This window comes from Ictalurus punctatus, chromosome 7 (assembly GCF_001660625.3).
Source record: "Ictalurus punctatus breed USDA103 chromosome 7, Coco_2.0, whole genome shotgun sequence".
In the NCBI taxonomy this organism is placed as follows: Eukaryota; Metazoa; Chordata; class Actinopteri; order Siluriformes; family Ictaluridae; genus Ictalurus; species Ictalurus punctatus.
Window position 1 is genome coordinate 7986475 of NC_030422.2, and position 14925 is coordinate 8001399.

General features: G+C 39.4%; 1 protein-coding gene across 2 annotated transcripts in view; it reads left to right on the forward strand.

Annotated features, from left to right (window-relative positions):
- The first annotated feature begins 4083 nt into the window (after positions 1-4083).
- Positions 4084-14925, forward strand: part of LOC108267708 (cadherin-2A) — a 147717-nt gene continuing 136875 nt past the window's right edge. The window contains exon 1 of one of the 2 annotated variants that reach the window (XM_053681459.1): positions 4084-12273. The gene's annotated coding sequence lies outside the window, so the exon portion shown is untranslated. Of the gene's footprint in view, positions 12274-13360; positions 13528-14925 lie in introns of those variants that run through there. The other variant, XM_017472050.3, reaches the window with a different exon arrangement.

Sequence of the window (14925 nt, forward strand, 5' to 3'; positions counted from 1 at the left end):
GAACACTGAGTATACAAAATGTATTGTTCTATACAAAAAAAATGGTACCCCTATTTAAAGTGATTTGCTTTGCAAAATAGATCTATTTGTCAATATTTTTCTTATTATATATCCTTACTGAAATAATACATTGGCATTCATTTGGCAGACTATATTAAATTTATTATGCATAATTGAACAGCCGTCCAAAGTACCATCTATAAATCTTTTTTTTCATGCCAACAGAAATTCAATACAAATGAGCATTGCAGTATTACAAATCATATAGAGAGAACTTGATCTTATTAAACCCAAATGATCCTGACAGAATTGTGCTTGGGATGTTTATAAATGTGGCAATTATATAAGTTAAACCTTGCTGTAGTTTACCAAATTCAATGTAGACACGGCCTGGGATTTATTTCCGTGCTTCTTTCTTGAACTGAGTTAGGATATATAACATGCAAATGTCTATAGTGACTATTAGATTATTATGACCACATGTTACAGCTGTAAATAATCAAATAAAGTTAATTAATTCAGCGAGATCTTCACACAGTTTATTCAATTTTGATTGAGGTGAGGTGAGAATGCATGCTGCTGCCATATGACTAACAGCTGCAATACGGCATTTTTAGTTTATAATTATCTTAAATAATGTATTTTGTAGTGTTTTGGTCTGGAAATCTTGTGCTTAATGAAAAAAAATCTTCTTTGTATACTCGTCAACTGGGCAAATGTGACTTGTCTGTTGCATCTGGTGTAAAAGGAGTCTTAATTAATGCATGCCACATGTTCATCATTTCACTACCATTTCTATAGCATCCACTATATTACCGTACATGTGTGAATACTGCTCATGTTTGTTTCTATTTTTGGCAAAGAATTTCAAAATAATTTGTCCAGCCAATATCAGTACTGAAGCTCAACCCCAGAACATGAATGAGTGAAAACATGAGTTACATAATTACATTTGATTTGTATACTATTTAACTATACAGTTTACATACACTTTGCAGAATCTGCAAAATGTTAATAATTTTTTATTTTATTTTATTTTTTTTTAAAGAGGGATCATAGAAATTGCATTTTGTACTGCCCTAAATAAGCTGTTTCACATAACACATGTTTACATATAGTCCACAAGATACAATAGTAACTGAATTTACACAAATGAACCAGTTCAAAAGTTTACATATGCTTGATTTGTTAATAATGTGTTATCTGGATGATCCTGTAGACATTAGTGACAGTGGCAATGGAAAAACTCTGAGACAAAATGAAGAGGGGAAAAACCTTGAGAAGAACCTGAATCAAAAGATTGCAGGAAGGAGTAAACAAATAATACTTACAGTAAAATGCAAGCTGCAGTAACAGGTGCTGGACAGTTATAGAGAAACTCATAATCTGACCCTCTTTAAGAAAAAGTCAGTAGCTGATAGGAAATTAGATTTCTCAAGGTGATTGGTTTTTACCCCTAATGATAGACTGTTGCATAAAGAATAAGAAATAAGAAAAATCTACAACAAAACATATTGGAAGAAATAGCTTGTTATAGAAAATCATATCCGTAATATTTTGTCTTTAGACAGCAAGGAATAACATCCAACATATCTTCATGCTGTGAAGATAATATGAACACAGAGAAATGTACCCTAAAACCCACATGATGGGATCAAATATAAAGAGAAGCCTCAAAAAATGGTTTTACGACTAAAGGTAGGGATCATTGCATGTATCACCTTTCTTGTTAGTTGGGGTGGCCATGCAGCTGTGGGGTTTAAATCCATGAAGCATGGTGCGGTGGGGGAGAGAGTAGGTAGAGAGAAAACAGATGGGTCGGCCATCTGCCCAAAAGAGAAAAGTAAGAAGAAATTTTAAAAAATAATAATAAGTTTGGGGGTGGGGGGACATGAAGGTGCACAATTCATGATTGATGCCAAATGCTGACTCAAGCCTTTCTCTCCGTTTATCCATCTATCCATAAGCTTTTGTATACTTCGCTGTATATAAGTTTAAGTAATACTGTGCAAGACTTAAATCCAAATTAGAAATAAATTACGGTCAGTTTTACTGGCCATAAGTATTACCACATTGGTACCATATTGTTATGTTGGAGAAGATTCAGTTTCTTATTGTGGGTTGTCTCTCAACTAGGTTGTAATAAGCTGAGTGAGAAATTTATTATGTTATGTAAAAGATCTTAAATCACACCTAATCATTTCAAAAGTAACTTATGTGATTATTTGTGTGTTGAGTGTATATATAGTCTAGAGAACATCAAGGTGTAGAGCTCATTATACCTAATGGGACAAAACTCATCAAAATGTTTGTGGATTATGATGCCTTGTTCTCATTAGGCAGTGTAGTATCACAATGCTGGCAATGAATTTCTGTCAGACAGCTGGTAAATTTGAACACTAATGATCACTAATTTCTTATGGAAACGTCTGAGAAATAATTGCTGCTAAGGGCTGCAGGAATTTGAGAATGCAGATCGTTGTGAATGTAACCACAGTGTTAAATCAGTACCAAATATTGCTTTCTGTCAAGTATGAAAAACAAGCCACTTTGCCTGAACGAGGAGCGTATCAAGTTCCAGAGATGACTCATTTATCTCTGCTTCAAGTCAATGTATGCATGTGTCATTTGAAAAGAAAATGGAATTGCTCCTGTGGCTATCAGAATCAAGCAAGTTTCGCATAAGATCAGTGCAGTCTAGAATTAGGTCAGTGTTCTAAATATAAACATATCAGCTGGCAGGTCAGAGAATGAAAATTGAAACGCAGGACGGAATCTCTAACTTTGATAACGTAAACAAAATGTGCACAAATCAGGCTATGCTCAGAGATGGACAGAGAAAGAAAAAATAGACTTCTTACATAATGCCTGGCCACGGCATTCAAATAGGTACCTATAGATACTTGCTATAGTACAAAATTCTGCAAAAAAAGTAAATGTTTTACAAAGAAATCATGTCATGACTTATATAAAGCCCACACCAAGTTTATATGCCTGTGTGTCCTGCTTCATCTCACCACGTTATACAATTGTAATTTGAATATGTTTGAACACTTTTATTCTTCCATAGCATGTTGTAAAGTCTAAAATGTACTACTTTGTTGCTTGCTGCAGAATAAATGAAAATGTTCTTTATTTTTCTTCTCCTTATTAATTAAAAAAATCCACACACTTTTCTTGTTACGCAGGAGCTAACATGCTGACCCAGTAGTTATTTACTCCAGTTATTTACATAGAGATGAATCATAAATGATTATATATTCATGTAAAGAGTTGCAAAGTAGCATAAACCTGTAAGTGGTGTTAGGCTTGTAAGATTCAAAGATACATTAAAGTGAATTTTAATCATGTTGATAACATTGCCCATCATCCCCCATGCTAGAATTGAATATACTGCCTTAATACTTTTTACCCCACTACAGGAAGTTCACATAGCAGAAATGTGCTACTGTTTATTCAGTGACTAGAAGCAGAAGTACTGTTTAAAATACTGAGTAGAATAATGCTTAGTACAGCCCGCCTAAGCCTGGATAATTAATGAAAACAGTGGGCCTCATTTATCAATCTTTTTTAGTACACTTGTGTGTAAATGTTGGCAAGCCAAACTGAAGAAAAATGTTCTGCTGGATTTACAAAAGGTTCGGAAGCGCTGATTTTCTTCGTTCTCTTTTACTTTTAATGATCACCAGTAAAGTGCAAAGCACATTCCTGACACAGCTCATTTGCATGTAGCGATGCTCACAAAACTCCATAAAAGTACAGACAGGTTGGAGCACGAAATGAACAGTGAGCATAAGGAATGAGAGGCAGAAGTGGAAGTTATTTTGACTCACTTCTATGCCAATAAAAAATAAATGTTGTAATGTATTACAATAATAAGCGAGACACAAATCTTCCATCAGCCAAGGCAGGTGTTTATGGCTCTGTGCATAAACACCATCCTCTGTTCATCCCCTGTTTTATACAGCACCATTTCTTTTGTCATAATTTAATGGGGTTTTTTTTTTTTTTTTTTTTTTTTTTACAAATTTTTCTTAATGGTATTCTTAGTCCTTGACATAGTGAACTAGCATGAGGATGTGTTTTTGATAGGGACTACAAACCACCTCTACAAGGAAAACCGTCTGGATAAGGGCAGTTGCTAAATGCTGTAAATGTAATAAAAATAAGCTATTTAAACTCGACAGTATATTCCATATATAAAAGTGCAGTAATTCTTGCAAATTATATTAATTGAAGTCGATCAAGTCTAGGTTAATATTAGACTTCTTATGCATAGATTTACACACAATCAGGAGCATGAACAGAATGAAAAGAATGAAAAATTTTATAGGATTTTCACAAATACCAAATCTGTCATTGTCTTGCAGTTTCTGGAGAAAAGCATTGTGGGGGAAATCATACAATGCACTAGAACAAGCCTATGGGGTGAACGCCATTCTCAGAAATGGGCATAAAAGAACCATGTACCAGGAGCTCTTGCATTTGTATTTCCTGGCCTGCTGGTATGCATTTCTCAGATAGGGAGTCATTCCTGGGAGCCAAACTCAAAAGGTGACCTAGATGAGGGTGCCAAAACTTTGTCCATTTGGGACAGCAGATCTGCTCAGGGAAGAAGATGCAAAGGTATATCAAACACTAGTGAAAGCAGTAGTGGAACCGAGGTCTTCATTGACATTTCGGGGCCACTAACAGGACTTTGTGGCCGCTTTCTTGATCAGTGGTATTGGAGAGAAAGCATAATAAAGAATTAATTTATTAATTCAACCATACATCAATTTTCCATGCCGCTTATCCTACACATGGTTGCTGGGGATCCTGGAGTCTGTCCCAAGGCGGGGGACACTGTGGAAGGGGTACCAACCCATCACAGTTGCATATTCATTCACACACCCTGCACACTTTTGGAAATGCCTATTAGCCTACAACACATGTCTTTGGACTGAGGGAGGAAACTGGAGTACCCAGAGGAAACCCCCAAGGCACATGGGTGCAAGCTCCACACACACAGAACTGGTAGGGAGAACTTGAGGGGCAGGCGGACTACCCTCAGTTCCAGCTTCATGATGCACTCTTATACCAGGTGGCCACACACCGCCTGTAATAGAAGCATCTATGATGACTAACACCTGCCAGTGGGTCAATACTCCCATACAAGGCAACAAAAGGCCACTTGCACACATCTCAGTAACATCTCAGTTGTGGTGCTAGAGAGAGGCTGATGGACAGAACTTTGCCTTGGAATATCTGCCCATGTTTCGACACAGATGTTCACATAATGCTAACAAAAAAGTGTGGAAGTGCTCAAGATCAAGGTTAAAGTCACCCATGCTTCTTGTCTCTATTTCTCTTGCTCTTTCTATCTCCAAGTGAAAAGAATCACTCAGCTCATGGCTGTGATGTGTGATTGACTCTGTTTTGCAACAAAACAGATCCTTTCACATCTACAAAGAGAGAAAGAGCATGGATTATCTGATGAAAGCATAAGTAGCACTGGAAAGAGCATAGTCAAAAGGAGAAATGCGAGAAAAATTATGAAGTAGAGAACTGAAAATGTTTAATGCTAGAGGGAAGACAGAAAAGGGAAATGGTGAGCAGAGAGAAGTAAGAAGTCATAGAACCGACTCTTGTGGCAAACCTTAAAAACATCAAAGTAATGATCTGTCTAAGACCAGATGCCAGAAAAACAGATTTCAATGTATACCAGGCAACAGAAGCATTGAATACACCTTCAATTATACAGCTCTCCATCTGCCTATGAGAGCATACTTTTTTAGTAAGACCTCCCTTGTACCCAAAGGAAACAAAGTCTTCCCGAAGGAGCTCTATACACAGTGTGTTTCAGTGATGATTCATCTAAAATAGTACATGCATGGCACAGAGGAAATATTTTGCTGTCTCATTACACAATGACATCCATCCATCCATCTTCTATACCGCTTTATCCTTATCAGGGTCACGGGGAACCTGGAGCTTATCCCAGGGAGCATCGGGCACAAGGCAGGGTACACCCTGGACAGGGTGCCAATCCATTGCAGGGCACACAAACACATATACACATTCACACAACAACAATGACATTTATCATCATTTTCAAATCTCACTTATTCACCTGCATAAAGAGCTCCCAATTGTACCTTTACACTTTAAAGATTTATGTAATAGGTCTAAAATGCTTAGTCATCATTTTGTTTTGTTCAGTTGGTTGAGCTAATGATAATTATTGTGAATGTTTTCAACAAACAGCTTGGATTGAACCAAGGACCTGTGCTGGAGCTGTTCATAGCACAATGCCTGGGAGATTGGCAAGCTCTCCACCAATCTGGTTTATGTCAATCATCCAGTGTTGCTGGCATAGTTCACACTGCCGGGAGCATGTAAAGCAACCCTGTGAAGTCTGCACTATGTACCTGGGCAGCTCTTTGGGCTCTTTGTGGTCAATGAAGCCCTAGAGAGGTGAGTTCAGGGTTTGGAATCAAGTCAACAGAACAAAGCCAAGTGGAACCAATACGTTACTAAACTGAACCAATACTTTGATGTCCTCTTAACTTCCACAGGCCTCATCAGAGCCTCAACAAATGGTTGGATGCCCCAGATCCACCCTGTGGGTCAATCCCCAAGTGGTGCTCCTCCACCTTCAGAAAATCCCACAGAACCCACCAATGAATAATATGGTCACAGCCAAAAGCATTGCTTATTGGACAGCAAACACATTTGATCATTGGATCTCTGTAACCATGTCACAGGGGTACTCCAATTCTGCCAGTGGCCCCCAAACTTCTTGAGAATTAAAGACTCACCAATTTCATACCCCAAAAATGTCTTTTGGTTCCTTCATGGAAAGAGGCACAATATGATACGTAGACCATATCTTTCAGAACAAAGGGATTCTTCTCAATGTATTTTCTTGTTCAGGGAAAGGACGGCAGCTTCTGTCATATTCTGGAGTGGACTGAAAAGGTTCCTAAAAGTCCTCTTTTGCATACTAAAGTTTTTGGACATTGTTCTTGCTGTGCAGCCGTGAGACTGGTTCACATCAGTGGATCTGCATGATTCATTGTTCCCTTTGACCTAGAACACAGGTGCATATTGTGGAGTCACCATCCTGGTGCAGGCATACCAATCCAACTTTCTGCCCTTTGGACTATGTTTAGCCCCGCAGGTGTTTTCAAGATGCACATAGGCTACCTTGTCACCATTGATGGCCAGATGTGACAGGTTCCTCCTGTATTTGGACATCTGGCTCTTGTGTGCCTCTACTAGAGAGAAGTCAAAGATCAATCTCAAGGTAAACTGATACTGGTGCTGATGAACTGATCCTCTCCATATGAACGTGTACAGAATGCTAATCTGAAATGGGTATTATTCAAGACAGCATTTTCGCTTGATCATCTCAGCAAAAAAGTTTGGGAACATGCCTTGGTAATAAGCTTGCCCTGCATGCACTGGTGGCCAGTTTCCAGAGTGACCTTTTAGTTGAAGGTCTTTGCATTATCATTGGTGATATCCTGTGTTCATACTACGGTTACTTCAATAAGAAATGTTTTATATTCAGACTCTGAGCCATATCATAAGCCAACATACAAAGGACTCTACATTTTTCTTTTAGTAGTTTCCTTTTCTGTATTACAAAACTAATAGCTGTACTCTGTTCTTTTAAAATCTTTCAACTGTAACTTTTGTAGGATATATTTTTGTATGTTTAAAAAAAAATATATGGTTTGTAATCCAGTTCAGATTAAGTACCTGCCAATTCTTTCCATTCTATGGAAGGAAAATTGAAGTCCAGACACAAAGTAGAAGTGGCAGAGGAGCCAAGGTGCTGTTGCCTGACTGCAAATATTGGTCCTTGTATATACTATCCATGAGGCATATGTTATTTTATAGCAGTAATTGGTAATGTCTTTTGACAAAAAGTTTCCCACACTGTTAGTGCTCTTGTTGATTTAAAAGCAAACAGTGGCTGAACATTAAGTGATAAACAAACAGCCATGTTATTTTAATGTTAACCATTATGTATTTGAAATCCACACTTTACTGACTGAAAGATTCATTTGTAAACCTCTTGTCAGTCATACATCAACAAGTCTTGAGTTATAGGTGCAGGGATCAGAGAGCAGTGTGCACGGACCCTTAAGACCCATTCTTCACAAACTGAGCATGTGGAGTCAAATGTCATGTGTTGCATTTCAGTTCACACTGGAGGTACGTCAGTGAAACGTCAATTCCAGCTCATGATTGACACTGCTCTTATTTTATTACTTATTACTTATTTTCACTTGCCTGTGTGAGTGAAGCATAAAACTCACTAGAAACCCATTGTAATCACAAAACTACACATTTAAATCCTACACTTTATTTAGAAAATCATGATCTAAAGAGGTCATGATTGTGCAATCTGAGGATGCTTAGCAAAGTGGTGGTGTTTTTTTTATTGCTATGTTACTCATTTTACACCAATATACCATTTATTTACTCTCCCATTGTATTATGTCATGCTTTTATATGAACAGTTTTGTAATTCCGTCTAGCAGAATAACAAAACGGACAGAGCAAAAGAGCAGTGTGACCTCTTTTTCTTCTTCTTTTTAGGTGCTTTACATCCAGGCCATTGTATTAGCTCCATAACTGATAATTGATTGCTGGTTTTGCCAAAAACGGATAAAACATTAAAGTGTGCTGTTGCCTTTTCTGCTGCCAGTGGCTCATACAGAGCCACTTTCATAACCAGTGTGAAAGGACTGAGGACTTGGCGTGATGCATCCGGTGTGAATTCAGGATTACACTGAATGCGTTAACCATTACACTGCATGCATGTCAAGTGTAATTTTTGCTTGAGTTCTATTTCTGCCATGGTTTCTAGATAGAATCACGCTATGTTCTGCATTGTATGCCCAATCAGTATGTGAGCTATAGTTCAGTCTATGACTAGCACCTACTGTACTGTACCTCTGTACCCAGAGCTTGTTAGAATTGCCTGTACCAATAATAAAAAAACAACTTATTTTGCTCTTAAACAAACAAAACATAGAGTTTAACCCACTAACCTTCATCACTGTAAATGTCTGTAGTCTCTTGCCTCATTTTAGAGCACTGTTTGATAAAAAACCAGGTCACTGTGCTTGCTTTGGAGAAGATGAGGTCTTTGGCTCGAGCTTCAGTATACTGTATAGAGCAAGTTGTTAAGACCAGTGCAGGAGACCAATTTTTCATACTTAGACATACACTCATACACACACACTCTCACACACCCTCTTCTGAATGAGTCAAAATAAACCAAATGCTTCTATACACCCACATGCATGCACATGCACAACAGTTAGGGAAAGTGTTTGTGTTGCTGTCTGGCATGGTATAGAAGAATAATCGAGGACAGGACTTCAAACTCTAAATGTCACCTAGAGATGGAGGAGGAAGGTTGGGAGTGGTTATATAGGAGGAACACTTCTGTATGGATGCTGTCAGCCACAGGTAGACATGCCGAGGTGGGATGCGCTTTTGTTTAATAGGAGGAGGAGGAGGATAATAAGGAAGTGAAAGGTGGATGACAGTAGTTTTGTTTGCTTGTCTGTGAAATGCTCCTGGTCAATGGGCTGCTAAAAAACCCAAAAGGATAACTATAGATATGTCATACAGACATGTCTACTCAAAGTATTGGCACTGTTAAACTCTCTATTATAACCTGGGACACTGAGTGGTGTTATTTTGTAGGAGAAGATACCCTAACGCTTCCACCCAGCTCATGGGATAAAGGATGACCGGGGAAAGAAATGGGAGTCATTCACTTCTGCCTATCTACTTGAGTCCACTGATGCCTGCAGGTCTCACACACACACGGTCAGTTATTCACACAAATTACCATAATGAAGCTTCAGCCTTAACACTGTAGATAGGTGGTTCTCAGAGTGGGGTCCGTGAAGCATAGCCAAGGGGATCTGTGATTGGTTTTTGTGTGTGTGTTAGAAATCACAATCCACCATTATCAAAGTTAATACATTTATTATTGAGCTCTCATCCTTATTACCCTATTTGATTGTTCCACTTTAATTGAATGGTTTTAATCCAAACCTCAGTAACTCAAAAACAAATAGACTTATAAATAACGTCAACTTGGACCTAATACATTATCACTGGAAGGTTGGAAGGCTGTAATTGAAAACGCTCTAGGGATCCAATAAATATACAGAATATTATTGAACACATAATAATGAGCCTAATTTAAGTAGTTTGATTATGTTCCAAAAATAATTATGCATTAAATTTGTTTTACAGTTAAAGGGTTCGCTGACTGCAAAAGGTTTGAGAACCCATTCTGTAGATGAAATCACAACACACACACACACACATTTTTCCTACTATGCTTGTGAGGCCCTCTCATTGACTCATACTCACCGAACCTGGACAGTTGAAGATTGAAAAATGTTGTCTGGTATTTTTCCATTGTTCAAATCTCAAGTTTCTTGATCCTTTGTGTTAACCTGGATGGTACCTGATGTGTTCTACTGCTGCAGTGTATCTACCTCAAGGTTTGAAATGTTGTGCATGCTGAGATACTTTTCAGATCACCACAGCTGTAAAGAGTGGTTATTTGAGTTACCGTCAGCTCAAACAAGTAGGCCCATTCTCCTCTAACCTCTTGTCAACAAGGCATATCTGTCCTCAGAACTCTTTCTCGCTGGTTGTTTTTTGTATTGCGCACCATTTTGTGTAAACTCTAGACCATTGGTCACCAACTGTGCTCCTGGAGATCTACCTTTCTGAAGACTTTAGCTCCAAGCATAATTGTGCCCATCTGACCAGCATCTAATCATTGCCTTAAGAAGTATTTGATCAACTAAAACAGGTGTGTTAGATTTTGGTTGGAGATTAAACCTGCAGGAAGGTAGATCTTAAGGAAGAGGTCTGGTGACCACTGCTCTAGAGACTATTGTGCATGCAAATCCCAAGAGATCAGCAGTTTCTGAAATACACAAAACCTGCCTGTGGCGTTAAGCATGGTTAAAGTCAGTGAGATTGCATTTTCCACAATTCTGATGTTTGATGTGAACTCAAGCTCTTGCATGATTGTATGCCTTGCACTGCTGCATCATGATTGGCTGCCTGGATATTTACATGAATGAGAAGGTGTCCAGGTGTTCCTAATAAAAAGGTGGTCAGTGAGAGTAATTATCAATGTTATACCATACCTAACCATATACATACATATATGTACATATATCACCAATACTATTTTAGATAAAAAACAGTCTTAATGTTGCACTGTTGCTAAGTTTTCATCATATCTTACAAATATCCATGACTAGTTTATAACCCGCTAGCATCACCTTACCGTTAACCTTGTTTTACATTTCACATTTCTCTCATCTTCTGCTGTTTTAAAGGCAAATATGTCGGTTGTTTCTCCACCTTTGAGTGCAAATAAGGACTCGCTCGAGCTGTTCATGGTACTGTTGGAATTGGAGGCCGTGGAGAAACAGATCCGCGACCTGCTCGACAAGCAGGCCCAGTTGCAGGAGCAAACAACCGTACTGGAAATATCTTGTGTTATCACCTACAAATCCAAGGTAAGCATGCAGCGTGGTACTACCACTGCCAGCCCCCTACGCCATGTGTTTCTCTGTGCAGGGACCGTGCACCCAGGACGTATCCGACCCAGGTCTCCGTCACACAGTAGCGGAAGGCCAAACCCCAGGCGAGTACCCCCTCCGCCACCCCCTGTCTTCAAGATCTCCACCAGGAACCGCTTCGCCCCTCTCCTACAAATCAAATCAAACGCCATGATCATCGGAGACTCCATTGTTCGTAACACCCATGTTTCCTCATCTAAAGGTAAGGGGCGCACACATTGTTTCTCTGGTGCTCGTGTTGTTGATGTCGCGGCGGCAGTACCCACGATCCTGATGAAAGGCGAGAGTATCAGAGCTGTTGTGCTCCACGCCGGGGTGAATGACATCAGGCTGCGGCAGACGGAAGTCCTGAAGAGGGCCTTTGGCAGCCTGATCGAGACGGTATGCAGCAGATCACCCTATACAAAGATCATCATCTCTAGACCTCTGCCCACATACAGACATGGAATTGAAAGGTTCAATAGACTTTTCGCTTTTAGTGAATGGTTAATATCTTGAACAGAATCTGCTCTTTGTTAATAACTGGAATCTGTTCTGGGAGTGTCCTAGGTTGTTCCATGCTGATGGCCTGCACCTCAGCAGACTCAGAGCGGAACTCCTGTCAGACAACATCTCCAAGATGCTTCACACCATGTGACTGCCTGCCGTAAGTACAACTTCCAACATCAACAACATTTATCATAATCGATGTTCAAATAATTCAGCACTTATAGAACATTCTATAGAGATTGTGTCTGTTCCCCGAGCTAAACAAATACATAGAAAATTTCAGAAAGTTTGTTTTAGTAACCTAACTAACATAAAATTAGATCATACTGAATGCACAGCCAGCACCTTTGATCTGAATTTAGGACTACTAATTATTAGATCTATTACGTCTAAGGCATTTATTGTTAACAAAGTCATTACTGATCAGGAATTTAATATAATGTGTTTAACAGAAACTTGGATTAAACCTAACGAGTACATAGCACTGAATGGATCCAGTCCTCCTGGATACAATTTTATACATCAGCCCTGTCTAACTGGCAGAGGAGGAGGTGTTGCACTCATCTATAATCATAATCTAGGCATCACACAAAAACCTAGTCATAAATTCAACTCTTTTGAAGTTCTTTATACCAGTATAACATATGTAGCCACAAAAAATAAATAAATTCAGTGTTGCGCAATAAGTCTTGCTCTGTGGTTTCATTACTCTGATTAAGCAGCTGGAACTGTCTGGGTGGCATGGTGGCGCAGCAGGTAGCTTCGCTGTGTCACAGCTCCAGGGTTTCCAAATCGATCCTGAGCTCAGGTTCTTTGCATGTTCTCCCTGCGTCAAATGTGGGTTTCCTCCAACCTCCCAAAAACATGCATCCACCATGTGCCCTAACTTCAGATGAATGAATGAATGAGTAAATGAATGAACAGTTGGGTTCTATAATGCATCTTATATTTCTGTTGCTGCTTTAATGCTGCTTTTTTTTTTTTTTAACCAAATTTCTAAGTGATGGCTCAATTTAAAAACGCAATACTGACAACAACAACAATAATAATAATCGCAGCCTATATTATACTAGCTGCCTAACGGTAATGGCAGTGATATTATATGGCATTTATTCAAGAGATAGTTATCATGATCATTATGATAAGCCGTAGGGAGACTGAACTACTGGCAGTGGCGAGAGAGAGAGAGTGACTGAGTGAGTGAGGGAAGGGGGGGGGGGTGTGTGTGTGTGTGTGTGTACGTGATGAGGGATTTTAAGACGGTCGCTTTATTATTTGGAAGTGAGGGGGAGATGGAGAGAGAGAGAGGGAGAGGGAGATGCGATAACAGCGTTTTGTCCTGTTCATATTCTACTCTGTCCTGTCACTGAACACCGGCAGACTCTTATCGCAGGAAAGAAACTCCACAAAGGTAAACAGCAACAACAACAAAATATATTTATATATGTATATATTTACAGTTTAGAGGACAAACGTGTGTGTTTGTGTGCGTGACAAATAACTAGCAATTTGCAAAATCAATATACTGGTGAGTATGCCTACATCATATTCGGTGGTGACATGATTGTACTGTGCTGATTTTTGGATTCTTGCACGCGCCCGGTTATGGGTGCGAGAGGAGAAACGACCTCGTTTCCCCGCGCTTGTGTGTGTGTGTGTGTGTGTGTGTGTATGGTTTTTTCCCCGAACACTTGTTCAAAGTGAAGATGATTCCTGGTCATGGAGGCGAATAAATGAACAAGTCAAAGTCCTCGCAAGGCGCGCGTGCATCTCTGTTAGTCAGTCAGTAGCCTGGCGCGTGTCAAACAAAATATCGTAGCTGGTGCGTGCACAGTGCAGCTCACTGACCGGACCGGATCAAGGCGCGCGCCTAGATAGATACTGCATCCTATTTACTAATCAAAATGTTTGGGATGAATGCAGTAGGTTAAGCGCGCGCTGACATGACGCACGCGTCCCAACGCCTGAACACGCGGCGATACGCGTCTTGTTTGGGTGCTACTATTTGTGTGTGTGTGTGTGTGTGTGTGTGTGTGTGTACGTACGTGCATGCCTTGTTATTACAATATCTATTTGTGTAAATCGATAGGTCAGCCACCTGTCGCCTGGCTTTTTATAAACCGGTAACGTGACTCCAGGGTCACGTTAAGTGCAAGAGACAGATTTACTTGATGCACGCCTCGAATCTTTGAAGCATAAACAGTAAGAAATCACAGGTATAAGTAATGCTTTAAGAGAGTAATCATGCCTGTGTCATAATAAGTTGAGATATATAGTGGAGTTTTATGCCTTTAGAAATGGGCACACAATTTGCATGACATAGAGGATATAATGTGTGTCCACCCCTACCACACATTCATAAACAGGGCCTTATGTGAGCTTGTGTGTGTACATGTGCATAGATGATCAAATTCATAAACATATCAGTCACTGCTTTTCATCCCCGTATCTATCCATCCATGCACCAAGGCAGTTTGGATCACACCTTTTTTATTTTCTCTTTAACCTTGTAATTTTTTTTCTTTTTACAACTACAAGCCTGTAACTGCTATGAGCTTGTAATTGTTTACAACCTTGAGTGCTTGTATCGGATTTATTCCCTGTTGATGTTGAAATAGAGATGACACATTGATTTAGAAAGTTACGCCGACGACAGAATTGTTCTGCGCAGCAATAGGATGGAGAGGGCACGGTGACAGTGAAAGACTCACGTTCTTATAGCTGTGGACATTGTTGTAAATTTCAGTAGTGGGCCCAGGGAGAGATTGGAAAGCACTTAAGTGAGGACCTCAATGTAAAAAAGGGAGAG